Source organism: Cebus imitator, unplaced genomic scaffold (genome assembly GCF_001604975.1).
Source record: "Cebus imitator isolate Cc_AM_T3 unplaced genomic scaffold, Cebus_imitator-1.0 Scaffold998, whole genome shotgun sequence".
Taxonomy (NCBI): Eukaryota; Metazoa; Chordata; class Mammalia; order Primates; family Cebidae; genus Cebus; species Cebus imitator.
In genome coordinates, this window is record NW_016108313.1 from 38,726 (window position 1) to 53,982 (window position 15,257).

The window sequence follows — 15,257 nt, forward strand, 5'->3', positions numbered from 1 at the left end:
TTTTTTTTTTTTTTTTTTGAGACAGTCTCACTCTGTCACCCAGGCTGGAGTGCAGTGGCACGATCTTGGCTCACTGTGACCTCCACCTCCAGGTTCAAACGATTCTTCTGCCTCAACTTCCTGAGTAGCTGAGATTACAGGCGCATACCACCACCCATGGGTAATTTTTGTGTTTTCAGTAGAGATGGGGTTTCACCATGTTGGCCAGGCTGGTCTCAAACTCATTACCTCAAGTGATCCGGCTGCCTCAGCCTCCCAAAGTCCTGGGATTACAGGCGTGAACCACCGCGCCTGTCAAGAATTCTAATGTGTGCTTATTGAAGGAGCTCTGCCTGCCCTCTCTGCTGTGCATGTAGGAGGCAGTTTTTTTTCTGAGAGCAGTGGGGGCACCTGGAGGTGCAAGGAGGTGGGAGGATCAAGGAAACCTTGCTTAATGTCTCCCAATAAGATCCCACTGCAAACATTGACCTCTTTTCATAGCTTAAGGGACTTGGCACCACTGATCCGTGCAGACCCCTCAAACCCCCTTCCCGGCTGCTCTCCCTCCCGGGCTGCACTCCGCCACTCTGGGCTCAATTCTGATTTCCTAATAGACTCAGTCTGTTCTCATCCCAGGGCCTTTGGATTTGCGGTTCCCTGTGCTTGGAATGCTTTTCTCCCAACTCTTTTGTGACTGAGTCTCCCCTGATGCCAGGATTGGCTGAAATGTCACCTTCTCATCCAGGCTGTTCCTCCTCTACCTAAACACCACCCCCAACCCAGATAATTTTTATCCCATGATCTTTTTGTCATAGCATTTTATTGCTCCGAGAGCATGTTTGTTTCCTGGTTTATTGAAAGCAGATGAGGTATGCAATAGTTTGTCTTATTCACTGAGCTGCAAGCTCCATAAAGCAGAGATTGGTCTTGTCCTGTCTGTTCTTGTTCTTTCATCCAATTGTAGTAGGTTCTGTTAGAGCTCCGCCTGCATCTCTTTGCATATTGCTGTTGAAATATTTGCTCCTCTGTCTTCCAACTGCCAAGGTCCCTTTGCTGCAGGGCTTCCTGTAGCTGGATCTCACTCTGCCTTTCAGACAAGCCTAGAAGTGTTGGGAAATTAACCCCTTATGGATCGGTTCTGAACCAAGGACTGATGGGAGCTGGCAGATGAATCCTTCATCCCCCACCAGCCCTTTTCCTGGAATAACAGTACATTTCCTACACTGTCCTCTAGAGGTCCTCAGTGCACTGCCCCACCTCGGATTAAGGTTCACACTTAAAATAGTCCCAGCACTAGGCTCTTCATCTCAATCTGCTTCTGGTGGCCCATCTAAGACACCTGCTTGAAGAGAGCCTAGCCATAATTCAGTAAACATTTCCCCTTCCCTTCCCTTTCCTTCCCTTCTACCAGAGAATTCAGTTGGAGTGATGTCATGGGGTCCACATACCAAGCAATTAATAGAATTCATCTGGACCCATCACCTCCAGCCCTGCTCCAAAAATCCCCATGCTCATGGGTCAAAGCCCCTGGACACTTTTCCTGGAGGACTCATCAGAGACGCACCTGGCTAGGGCCTTAACTGACATCAAACAGCCCAATGGAACACCTACCGGCACAATCTACCAAATTACTGTCATAACAATGCCTGGGAAGCCAATTCTAATTGTCATTAGTGAACAAGCCATGGGATTTCTCAGTGACACCTGGGGACTCATTAAAAGTTGACACACAATTCCTATATACATTTCATTTGTGCAAATGAAGGAGTCCCTCAGGATCAGCCACAGAGCTGCAGGCAGACGAGGTTTGATCCATAGCTCGGGGCTAAGGTGAAGACAGAAACGCAGGCTCACTCCACTCTGGAGGAATGGTCCCCAGATAGCACCCCCCATAGCCTCAAGTCCAAACTTAGATGTTTAATTAGCAGCAAGAGACATAGGTAGGAATTAGAAGTGGCCATTTCGGCCGGGCTCGGTGGCTCACACCTGTAATCCCAATACGTTAGGAGGCCATGGTTGGTGGATCACCTAAGGTCAGGAGTTCGAGACCAGCCTGGCCAACATCGTGAAATCCCATCTCTACTAAAAATACAGAAATTAGCCTGGTGTGGTGGCAGGTGCCTGTTATCCCAGCTACTCAGGAGACTGAGATAGGATAATCACTTGAACCTGGGAGGTGGAGGCTGCAGTGAGCCAAGACTGCACCACTACATGCCAGCCGGGGCAAGAAAGAGCAGAACTCTTTTTTTTTTTTTTTTTTTAAAGTGGCCCTTTCTTCCCCCAAGACACAAGAGTCCCAGAGCTCCATACAGCTAAATGCTACAGAAAGCACCATGGCATCTTGGCCATCAGAACACTTGGTGCCAAGCGTGGCCCCTGTGAACTTTCCATGCCGCCAGAGTAGATGGAGGGGAGTTCTCCAGAGCTCTGAGAGGGGCCGAGGCTTCTATGTCTACTGCAATGCGAACTGCACTATGTCACATACGGTACTTCATGGATGTATCCCTTGCTCCTTCCACTAGACTGGAAGCCCTGAGAAGGTAGGACCACTCGGGACTCACTCATCATCGTGTCCCACACCACCAAGCCTCTAATAGGTGCTCAGTAAATACTTATGAGAAAACAAGCAAATGACTCTCTCATTCCAGTGCTATGGAGAGTCTGTGAGTTGCAAAATCCTTCTGAAATGTGAATGGCTATTCTCGAGTTTATTTGAAATTCATTTTCCAGGTGTGATTGATCTCATTTGAACTCACTGTTCTTCCTGTGTATATCATAGACAATATCACTCATGTGGATGAGTGTAATCTTGGGACTGTCAGGATTATGGGGGAAGAGCCTTTGAAATCAGACCCGAGTGTCTTTTTAGGCTCCCTGAGTCACTCCTCCACTCCTTGCTGCCCAATTCCTCCTCCTCTCCTCCTCCTTCTCCTTCTCTTTCTCCTTCTCCTTCCTCTTCCTCCTCCTCCTCCTCTCCTCTTCCTCCTCCTCTTCTTCCTCATCCTCCTTCTTCTCTTTCTCCTTCTCCTTCTTCTGACAGTCTTGCTCTGTCATCTAGGCTAGAGTTCAGTGGCATGATCTCAGCCCACTGCAACCTCCACCTCCTGGGTTCAAGCAATTCTCCTGCCTCGCCCTCCCAAGTAGCTGGGACTGTAAGCACGCGCCACCACTCCCAGCTAATTTTTTGTATTTTTGGTAGAGACGGGGTTTCACCATGTTGGCCAGGCTGGTCTTGAACTCCTGAGCTCAAGTAATCCACCCACCTCAGCCTCCCAAAGTGCTGGGATTACAGGTGTGAGCCACCGTGCCCGGCCCATGTTGGCTTTCTTTTTTTCCTTGGATGTGCAATCATCTTCCCACCTCAGGTCCTTTTCGCACGCTCTTCCCACTGCCTGGTGCACCCTTTCCTCTCCCTCTGCTCCTGGAGCAGAATATCTTGGCTGAAATGCCACCTTCTCCATGAAGCCCCAACAGCCTGCCTGTTTTATGAGGATGAGATTGTTAAGCCCCCATAGTCACTGGCGTGTCTTCCTCACACGCCTCAGGCTGTTTTCTAAAACTCAGCCAATAAATCATCCTCCACCTTCTTCCTCCACTGTGAAATCCACAAGAGCAGGCATCATGTCTGCCCTGGCCACTGAGGTCACTGCAGCTCCTGGCTCAGTGATGGGCTCAGATGTTCTCGACGGATCTGTTAAATGTGTGGCAGCTGGGGCTGAACTTCCTCTGAGCTAGAGATAAGTTACTCATGCACAGTCTTCATGTACTGAGGCTGGTCATTTTTATCAACTTAAACAGCTAATATGGTGGTTTTGATATCTTCTTATCAAGCAGCAGAGCAAACATGAGGTTTCCTGCCTCTGTTTACTGTCAAGCAGCTGTTTATCTCAGAAAGAGGAGACTTCCTGAGCAAGATAATTTTACTTTTTAATTGAAAAATACATGTATTTTTTTGTAAGGATGGGGTCTCACCATGTTGCCTAGGATGGTGTCTGGACTTAAGCCATCCTCCCATCTTGGCCTCCCAAAGTGCTAGGATTACGAGTGTGAACCACTGTGCCTGGACTTTTTAATAATGAAAAAAAAAAATTTAGAGGCCAGGTGTGGTGGCTCATGCCTGTAATCCCAGCACTTCGGGAAGCCAAGGTGGGCGGATCACCTAAGGTCAGGAATTTGAGACCAGCCTGGCCAACATCATGAAACCCCACCTTTACTAAAAATACAGAGAAATTAGCTGGGCATGGTGGTGCATGCCTGTAATCCCAGCTACTCGGGAGGCTGAGGCAGGAGAATCGTTTGAACTCAGGAGGCGGAGGTTGCAGTGAGCCGAGATCGTGCCATTGCAGCCTGGGCGACAAGAGCTAAACTCTGTCTCAAAAAAATAAATAAAAATAAAAATAATTTAGAAACAAGCTCTCAGTCCGTTCCCAGCCTGGACTGCGGTGACACAATCGCAGCTCACTCACTGCAGCCTTCACTTTCCAGGCTCAAGTGATCCTCCTGCCTCAGCCTCCCAAGTAGCTGGGACCACAGGTAGATATTTCTCCTTCCTCATTAGCTGTATTCCTAGGTATTTTATTTGTGGGTAGCTATTGTGAATGAGATGGTCCTCTTGACTTGGCACTCAGCTTGGACACCGTTGGTTTTGGTTTATAGAAATCCTACTGATTTTTTGCACGTTGCTTTTTATTCTGAAACTTTACTGAAGTTGTTTACCAGCTTGAGGAGCTTTTGGGCAGAGACGATGGAGTTTTCTAAGTATAAAATCACATCACCTGCAAATAGAGATAGTTTGACTTCCTCTCTTCCCATTTGGATGTCTTATTTCTTTCTCTTGCCCGATTGCTCTGGCTAGGACTTTTAGTACGATGTCACTACGTCGAATGGGAGTGATAAGACTGGGTACCCTTGTCTTATTCTGCTTCTCAAAGGGAATGCTTCCAGCTTTTGCTGATTCAGTATGATGTTGGCTGTGGGCTGACCATAGAGGACTCTTATTTTCAGGTGAAATAACCCTTGTTGAGGGTTTTAACATAATGTCTTCACTTTCTTGCCAACACTTGTTATCTTTCATCTCTTTGATGTTGATCAAAGCACGCACAATTTCAATTAGCCAGGAGGACCAAGAGATCTACCATACATCATGGTGACTATACTTATAACAAACTATTGTATATTTGAAAATTATTGAGAGTAGATTTTAAGCATTCTCACCACAAAAAGAAATGGTAAGTGTGTGAGGTAATGCTTATGTGAACTGACTTGTTGGAACTGTTCCACTGTGTATACATATATCCAAATGTTGTGTTGTACAGCATAAATATATACAAATAAATAACTATGTATTTTTTATTTCTCAATAAAATACAATTTATTTCATGTATCTGATCCCAAACACATGAAATCTGGCAGATACTTTTTTAAGTTGACATATTCGATAAATGGCACGGGGATAACTGGCTAGCCACATGGATGTTTTATTCATTCATTCATTCATTCGTTCACTCATTCATTCATTTAGAGATAGTCTTGCTCTGTCACCCAGGCTGGAGTGCAGTGGTGCCATCTTGGCTCACTGTAACGTCAGCCTCCCAGGTTCAAGCAATTCTTGTGCCTCAGTCTCCCAAGTAGCTGGGAGGCATGCATCACCACGCCCGGCTCAGTTTTGCATTTTTAGTAGAGATAGGGTTTCACCATGTTGGCCAGGCTGGTCTTGGCCTCCCAAAGTGTTAGGATTACAGGCATGAGTCACCACGCCTGGCCTCAGAGAAGCATTGAAAATGGAACAGTCATCACATCTCACTCCCCCATTGAGCTATGTAGTTACCTCTTGAAGTCACTTGCTATATGGGCTCTACATTAATAGACATTGCTATATACTGGACACCAAAATGTTACCCTGTCATTCAGTAATGTATAGCCAATCACTAATCAATGTTCTTTCTGAGAACCGATGAGAATTCTTGACAAACAACTTTTGTAATCGCCTCCTCTGATTCTTCCCTTTATCTTAAAAACGACTTTCTCCTTTGCTCTCTGGGATACTTCCCAAGGCAACTTGAAGGTGTATATCAGGCAGCATTCCTTAACTCTAGCCCAAATAGACTCTCTATATTAATTTTGCCTCAGCTTCTTCTTTTACGTAGACATACATATGAAGAAAATCTGGCTAGGTGCAGTGGCTCATGCCTATAATCCTAGCACTTTGGGAGGAGGGGTGGGAAGATCGCTTGGGCTTAAGAGTTCAAGACCAGCCTGGGCAACATGGCGAACCCTGACTCTACAAAAACAACACAAAAATTAGCCGGCTGTGGTGGTACACACCTACAGTCCCAGCTACTTGGAGGGCAGTGGTAGGAGGATCATTTGAGCTTGGGAGGTCAAGGCTGCAGTGAGCCAAGATCCCACCACTACACTGCAGCCTGGGCGACAGAGTGAGACCCTAAAAAAGAAAGAAAGAAAGAGAGAGAGAAAGAAAGAAATGAAGGAAGGAAGGAAAGAAAGAGAGAGGGAGAAGATCAGAGTTAGAAACTTTAGAGATGCAGACTGGAGAAAGTGTCAGAGATGTTTGAACCAGAGCAACTCCATCTTGAATAGGGGCTGGGTGAAATGGTAAAATAAAGCTGAGCTCTACCAGGCTGTATTCCCAGGAAGTTAGGTGTTCTTAGTCACAGGATGTCCGCAAAAAGTACAGGTCACAAAGACCTTGCTGGTAAAAGGACGCATGAAGGAAGCCGGCTCAAACCCACTAAAACCAAGATGGTGACGAAAATGACCTCTGGTTGGCCTCACTGCTTATTATACACGAATTATAATGCATTCGCATGCTAAAAGACACTCCCACCAGTGCCATGACATTTTACAATGCCATGGCAACATCAGAAATTTACCTTATATGGTCTAAAAAGGGGAGGAACCCTTATTCCAGGAATCGCCCATCCATTTCCTTGGAAAACTCATGAATAATCCATCTCTTGTTTACCATAGAATCAAGAAATAATCACAAAAATAGCCAACAAGCAGCTCTCGGGCTGCTCTGCCTATGGAGTAGCCATTCTTTTATTCCTCTACCTTTTTTTTGAGAGACGGGCTCTGTCGCCCAGACTGGAGTTCAGTGGCACTATCGGCTCACTGCAACTTCCACCTGGTGGATTCAAGCGATTCTCCTGCCTCAGCTTCCTAAGTAGCTGAGATTACAGGTTTGCACCACTACGCCCAGCTAATTTTTGTAGTTTTAGTAGAGACAGAGTTTCACTATATGTCGGTCAGGCTGGTCTTGAACTCCTGACCTCAGGTGATCTGCCCACCTTGGCCTCCCACAGTGCTGGGATTACAGGTGTGAGCCACAGCACTTGGCCCTCATTCCCCTGCTTTATTAATAAACTTGCTTTCAGCTTAGGGAGTCGCCCTGAATTTTTTCTTGTGTGAGATCCAAGAACCCTCTCTTGGGGTCTGGATTGGGACCCCTTTCCTGTAACAACCCCATGTGAGAGTTTTCTGTTGGTGAAAACCAAGGAATTGAAGGAAGGAAGCATTTCCCGCACTGTGAGAATGGGGCAGGAGGACATGTTAGGCTGATGGAGTTAAATCCTTAGGTTTCCCTGCCTCGTCTCCCCTGGTCCAGGTCCACCCTGGGTCTCCACTTTAGCAGAACCTGGCTCGCAAGCTTGAGAATATGTTTAACCTCCTGAAGGAGTTTTTCCTTTTGAACTGTGGGTGTGGCAACCTGCTTATCTGAACAAGCTCATTATTTTGCCTTTTGATTCCCATATAGAATATTGCTGTTCTATAACTGGGTTGGATATAATGAGTTCTAAATTCCTCTAAATTTCTCATTACAATGAGTTCAAAGAATCAGTACGTCAGTATGTTCAGTTCTTTGTCCTCCATTTAAAGTTTAACTTCCTCATAGTTTTAGTAAACAACTTCTTCCACCAGTTCTAATCAGTAGTTCCCACCTGTTCCCCTGGTCATCTCCTTGGTCCTGACTCACCCTGATCACTTGCTGTGACCTGAGTCACCTTTAGTTACCTGTTCTGTAACCGTCTTTCTGGCCAAACTGCTCACTCTGCCTCTCTGGCTCATACTCCTGCTCCTTTTAAAATAGCCCATCAGGATTAGCTTACACTGTGTAGTCCAACCCTAGCCGATAGAAGAATGACACAGCAGTAGGGGCTACCTGCGTCAAGAGTAAAAACCCCTTCCCTTTCCCTGATCAGGTGTGTGCTCACCATTGCTCCATCTGTGAGACACACTCTTCTATGAAAGTAAATTGCCTTGCTGAGAAAATTTATATTCAAGTGCTACTTCTTTTGCATCACTGAAAATTTACTTAAAACAAGAACATGTTAAACTGGTGGATTTAAATCCTTAAGTTTCCCGTGGCAGCTTGCTTATCTGAACAAGCTTGTTTTTTGCTTTTGTGTTTTGATTCCTTTACAGAATATTGCTGTCACATAACTGCTTTTTTCATGCATTTAATAATTGTTCTTGTTGCTGTGTCTTTATTTTCTTGTATGAAAAGGAATCGATCAAATGATAAGATATGAGAAAGCCTTACCCTTGTTGTTCTCCCTCCTATTCCAGTCTTGCCTGGCCAGGGCTCCCTTCCTGCTCTGAGGCCGGGGGATCCTTGGCTCCATTGGACACTGTGAAGGGAAAATATCTTGGGCCCCCAAAATCACTGAGCTAAAGGGAAAATTCAACTGGGAACTGCTCAGGGCTAATCTGCCTTCCATCCTATTGAAATTCATCCCTCCAGCTCACTGAGATAAATGCATATTCTGATTGCCTCCTTTGGAAAGGCTTATTGGAAACTCAAAAGAATGCAACCACTTGTCTCTCACCTACCTGTGAGAAGACCCCTCCCTGCTTGGAATTGTCATCACCTTTCTTGACAGAACCAAGTACTTCTACCATATATTGACCAATGTCTCCTGTCTCCCTAAAATGTATAAAACCAAGCTGTTCCCTGACCACCTTGGGCACATGTCAGAACTTCCCAAGGGTATGTCAGGGGCACATGCCCTTAACTTTGGCAAATAAACCTTCTAAAATGATTTAGCCTTGTCTGGGCATTTTTCTTGATTGACAGCACTGTGCGGAATTTCCCCTAGTCCAGGAGAAAGGAAGAAGAAGGGCCCAGTGAGTACTGAAGGATGCCAGTGTCCACTTGGCAAAGCCTGAAGCAAGTTTTGTTTAGTTGTAAAGGTCACCCCCCCCCGACCCAATCCCCAGAGGTCCTAACACGAGGAAGACACAGGCCCTGTGGCCAGGCATCGGCCATTTATGCTCCAGGTAGCCACGTGTCTTCTCATGTCTCCTGAAGTGTAAGCATTAGCTGCTTCTGGGTAGAGGCAGCATTGATCTGCTGAGACTTCCCCAGCTGTATAGACAGGTGCTCGGGGCTGTCTGGGCCTATTGCGCTTTCAACAGGTGAGGGTCAAGAGTCTGGAGCTTCACAAAGGAGAAGACAAGGCCAGGGATGAGCATAAAAGGGCCAAGGCATCACCTAGAACTATTTTTTGGAAGGGGTGGTCTGGATTCCCAACTCACTTCTGTGCTAGCGGAATGGTACAAGAATATACTAGACAGATTTAAAGGTATAAGAAAGAGGTTACAGCCAGGCGCAGTGGCTCATGCCTGTAATCCCAGCACTTTGGGAGGCCAAGGTGGGTGGATCACGAGGTCAAGAGATCAAGACCATCCTGGTCAACATGGTGAAACCCCGTCTCTACTAAAAATACAAAACATTAGCTGGGCATGGTGGCACGTGCCTGTAATCCCAGCTACTCAGGAGGCTGAGGCAGGAGAATTGCTTGAACCCAGGAGGTGGAGGTTGCGGTAAGCCAAGATCACGCCATTGCACTCCAGCCTGGGTAACAAGAGCGAAACTCTGTCTCAAAAAAAAAAAAGAAAGAGGTGACAAACGAGTGGAACATTTGTTCCTAAACAGTTTTGCTGAGGTCTCCCCCTGACAGCAGCCTCTGCCACAGAGAGTGGCATGCATTTACTGAGCACTTACTATGTGCAGGCACCATGCTACAGGCTGGGACATGATGATGACCAAGACAGACCCAGTCTTGTGAGCAGGGGAGAGGACAAGTCGGCAGGCACTTTTGTGTACGGAGGGTCCACTGATGGGAAAAGTATGGAGACATTTGTATTGGATACAATGAGTTCTAAATTTCTCTTCAAAGAATCAGTATGTCAGTATGTTCAGTTATTTATCCTCCATTTTAAAGTTTAACTTCCTTGTAGTTCCAGTAAACAGCCTTCTCCGCTGGTTCTAATCAGTAGTTCACATCTGTTCCCCTGGCCCCAGGCTCCGTCCTAACTCATCCTCAGTCACTTGCTTCAGTCACCTGTTCCAGTCACCTGCTTCAATCATCCGCCTTGGCCTAGGTGACCACTGGCTTCCTGCTCTGACCCTCCCATAACCATCCTTCCCATCAAACCACCCACCCTGCCACTCAGCTCAGACCCCTGCTCTCTTTGAAATAGCCAACTGGGGTTAGTCTAGACTGTGCGGCCTAACCCTAGCCAATAAGGGAATGACAGCAGTAGGGGTGACCCCCGTCAGGAATAAGTACCCCTTTTCCTCCCTTGTCTAAGTGTGCGCTCACCATTGTTCCATCTGTGAACCACACCCTTCTATAGAAGTAAACTGCCCTGCTGAGAAGATTTATCTTTGAGTGCAATTTCTTTTGCAGCATCGAAATTTTACTAATAGTCAAGGCCCTACAGCTTCACAAAGGAGAAGGCAAGGCCAGGGATGAGCACACAATGGCCAAGGCACCACCTAGAACTATTTTTGGTGGGGGGGTGGTTGGGGAGAGTAGTAGGAGGTAAGAAGAGGGAGGTAATGGGGGCCTGCATTGTTTAGAGCCTCATGGATCATTATGACGACTTGGTTTTTACTATGAATGAGACAAGAGCCACAAGAGCGTTTTGAGCAGAGATGGGATGAGATGTGACTTGTTAAAAGACTCCTCTGGCTGCTGTATGGGAAGCAGACTTACAGGGTAAGGGCAGAAGCAGAACACCAGGGAGGAGGCCATTGCACCAAGCCAGGGGAAAGGCAATGGGGATCTGAAGAGTGGCACACTCTCTAGGAGGTACAGAGTGAGATGCACAATTTGTAGTTGCTGCCACCTCCTCCAAGCTGTTAAAGTGAACTCCAAGCTTCTATTCAAAGAATCAGCATGTCAGTATGCCCAACTCTCTTATTTTTTAATTCTCCATGTTAAAGTTTAACTTCCTGGTTCTCTTCTCCCCCTTGCCTCTAGTTTTGGTAAACAGCTTTCCCACCAGTTCTAATCAGTAGTTCACATCTGTTCCCCTGGTCACCTGCTTTGACCTGAGTTACCCCTGGTCACCTGCTCTGACCTGTACTGTAACCATTCTTCCTGCCAAACTACCTACCCTGCCACTCTGGCTTGTATCTCTGCTCTCTTTAAAATAGCCAATCAGAATTAGCTTAGGTTGTGAGGTCTAACCCTAGCCAATAGGGGAACGGCACAGCAGTAGGGGCTACCTGCATCAAGAATAAGAACCCCTTCCCGTCCCTTGTCCGGGTGTGCACTCACCATTGTTCATCTATGAGATGCACCCCTCTATAGAAGTAAATTGCCTTGCTGGGGAAATTCACATTCGAGTGCTCCTTCTTTTGTGGAACTGAAAATTTACATATAACACAGCTCATCAGGAAGGTCAGTTCCGTTATATCCCAGTCCTTCTTCACGCAGCAGTGTCCAAAGGCAGGATATGACAGGGGAAGCATGGCCGGTCCAGAGCATCTAGGCACAACCCCAGTTCCTCATATGAATGGAGAAGTCAAGAATCCAGAAAATGTGGCATCATTTGTAGGAGTGGCTATGCCCAAAAGACCTCATTCCCTGGTCTTTTGGAGGAGAAAGTCTTGTGTGGATCTGTCATTTTGGGGACTTCATTTTGGGCTTCTTGTCCATTTGGGGGCTGGATATGGGTCTTGGGTAAGTGTCTCAGCCTCTCTGTGCCTTAGTTCCCTCATTTGTGATATGAGGATTATAAAACCCTACCCCATGGTTGGGCGTATTGGCTCACACCTATAATCCCAGTGCTTTGGGAGGTGGAGGCAGGAGAATCACTTGAGGCCAAGAGTTTGAGACCAGCCTGGGCAATATAGCAAGACCTTGCCTCTACAAAATTAAAAAAATTAGCTGGGTGTGGTGGCTCACACCTATAGTACAAGCTTGGACTTGGGAGGATCCCTTGAGATCAAGAGGTCGAGACTGCAGAGAGCTGTGATTCTGCCATTGCATTTCTGCCTGGGTTACAGAATGAGATTCTGTCTCTAAAAAAAACCTTAAAACCTTAAAAAAATTTAAACCCTACTTCCCTTGTGAGGGCCTTCAATGAGCTCTGATTACAAAGCTCTAGGCACGGTACAAGATGCATGGCAGATACTCAACAAAGGGAGTGTTTATTGTCATGAGAACAGAGAAACTTCTAGGTGGTCATCCTGGGACTGGGAGAGACATGAGAAGGGCATCTCTTGCATGGGTGGCCATTGCATGGTTTTCAGCTTTGTATGTAGCATTTCCATTATATAAGAAGAAGAAACAGGCCAGGCACGATGGCCCACACCTGTAATCCCAGCACTTTAGGAGGTCAAGGTGGGAGGATTGCTTGAGCCCAGGAGCTCAAGACCAGCCTGAGCAACAGATACCCTGTCTCTATGGAAAAATTAAAGATTAGCCCAGGTGTGGCAGCACGAATCTTTAGTCCCAGCTACTCAGGAGGCTGAGGCAGAAGGATTATATGAGCCTGGGAGGTGGCGGCTGCAGTGAGCCATAATCACACCACTGCACTCCAGCCTGGGCAACAGAGCTAGACCCTGTCTCAAAAATAAATAAATAAAAATAAATACATGTGTGTGTTTTGGTTTTAAAAATTTGTTTTAGGCTGGGTGTGATGGCTCATATCTGTAATCCCAACACTTTGGGAGGCTGAGGTGGATGGATCACCTGAGGTTGGGAGTTCATGACCAGCCTAACCGACACGGAGAAACCTCGTCTCTACTAAAAACACAAAATTAGCTGGATGTGGTGGTGCATGTCTGTAATCCCAGCTACTCAGGAGGCTCAGGCAAGAGAATTGCTTGAACCCAGGGGGCGGAGGTTGCGGTGAGCTGAGATTGTGCCACTGCACTCTAGCCTGGGCAATGAGCAAAACTCAGCCTCAAAAAGGAATTTTTTTTTAAAGGACATTTAATTGGGCAAATGATCCAGCTGGGGAAGAATGAAGGTGATGGGGCATATCAAGACACAGCCTCTTCATCCCCTGTGAGCAATGGCAGGGCTGCTCTCTTGTCACTTTCAAGAGCCACGGGTCCAAACCTCAAATGTGAGGAACACCAGTCTCTGCTCAAGCCCTTGAGAAGCTCAGGGAATTGACTCACCCCTGGCATGCAGGGAGGGAGGGCAAGTGAGGACAAAGATTCCCTGAGGCTGCCTCCTCTCTGGAAGGTTCCCTGGGGTCCCAGCATCCCTGTAGTGGAGACAGAGACAATAGGACCACAGCAAGGGAAGGCGGTGGACAGGGAGTTGGGGAGGGATAAATAGTCGCATATGGGCTCTGTCAAGCCCCCGGCTCAGCTGGTGTGGCTCCTTGCTGCAGCCCACACCTGGCCAGCTCACACCTGTGGGGAAACTTCAAACTAGAGCCTCCTGCTGGGGTGAAGTGGAGGCAGACGCCTGGAGCCCCAGGTGAGTCACCTCCCCTCTCCTCCACCTGACCAGGTGAGACCTGGGAACCAGCATCTGCCAGAGATGCGGAGAAACCACCTGTTGATATGACTCCTTTAGCAATGTGAGTCTACGGGGCAGCGGGTGACAGGCAGAGGCCACTCTCCACCTCTCTGTCAGTGTGCTGTTTGCTTAGCAGGGCTCACCTTCTTTAGAGCTCCTGCTGCCTCATGAGGTAGGTCCCTTGGACAGGTGAGGTAACAGGTGCAGAGAGAAGAGAACCAATGCTCAATGTGACCCAGGGTGACTGTCTGATTCTTTCTCTCTTCCTTTCTTCCCTTCTTTCTTCCTTTCTTCCTACCTTTTTTTTCTTTTCCTTCCTTCCTTCCTCTTTCCTTCTTTTTCTTTCCTTATTTCTTTTCCTTCCTTCCTTTCTCTCCTCTTTCCTTCTTTCTCTCTTTCCTTTTTTCTTTCTTTCCTTCTTTCTTTTCCTTCCTTCCTTTCTCTTTCCTTCTTTCTCTTTCTTTCCCTTCCTTCCTTCCTCTTTCTCTTTTCTTCTTTCTCTCCCTCCCTCCCTCCCTTCCTTCCTTCTTTCCTCTCTCTCTTTCTTTCTTTCTCTCTTTCTTTTGACAGAGTCTCACTCTGTAGCCCAAGCTGGAGTGCAGTGGCTTGATCTCCGTTCACCACAACCTCTGCCTCCCAGGTTCAAGCAATTCTCCTGCCTCAGCCTACCAAGTAACTGGAATTACAGGTGCCCGCCACCATGCCCAGCTAAATGTTTGTATTTTAGTAGAGACAGGGTTTAACCATGTTGCCCAGGCTGGTCTCAAACTCCTGAGCTCAGGCAATCCACCCGCCTTGGCCTCCCAAAGTGCTTGGATTACAGGTCTGGGCCACTGCACCCGGCCGACCGTCTGATTTTAACCTCTCTTTTCGGTCTGTCCAGGCAAGACGTCTATGGGAAAAGGGTTGGGAAGAGGCAGGGAAAAGAAAGAAAAATGATTCAGGGTTCAGAGGCTGCAGCCACCACACCCGGATGTGAAAAATCAGGGAGGGCCGGGTTTGGTGGCTCACGCCTGTAATCCCAGCACTTTGGGAGGCCAAGGTGGGAGGATCACTTGAGTCCAGGAGTTTGAGGCCAGCCTGGGCAACATAGTGAGACCCTGTCTTTACAAAAAAATACAAAAATTAGCCAGGTATGGTGGCAGGTGCCTGTAGTCTTAGCTACTTAGGACTGAGGTGGGAGGATTGCCTGAGCCCAGGAACTCAAGGCTGCAATGAGCTGTGCTTGTGCCTTACACTCCAGCCTTGGTGACCCTGACTGAAAAAAAAAAGGGGGGATCAGGGAGGCATCAATGAGAACAGGTGGTGAGGGGATAGTTAGGAGCTGGGGATGAGAAGACGGAGAAAAGAGAGGCAGGCGGAGGCTTAGGTGGAAGAGAGGGGAGGCCAGACAGCTTCGCTAAGAAGAGAGGGCCAGGATGGGTGAGAGGTGAGGCCAGATGGGGTCTCAGAGGCAAGACAGGCCTGGCTGCGGAGTGACTCTGTCAC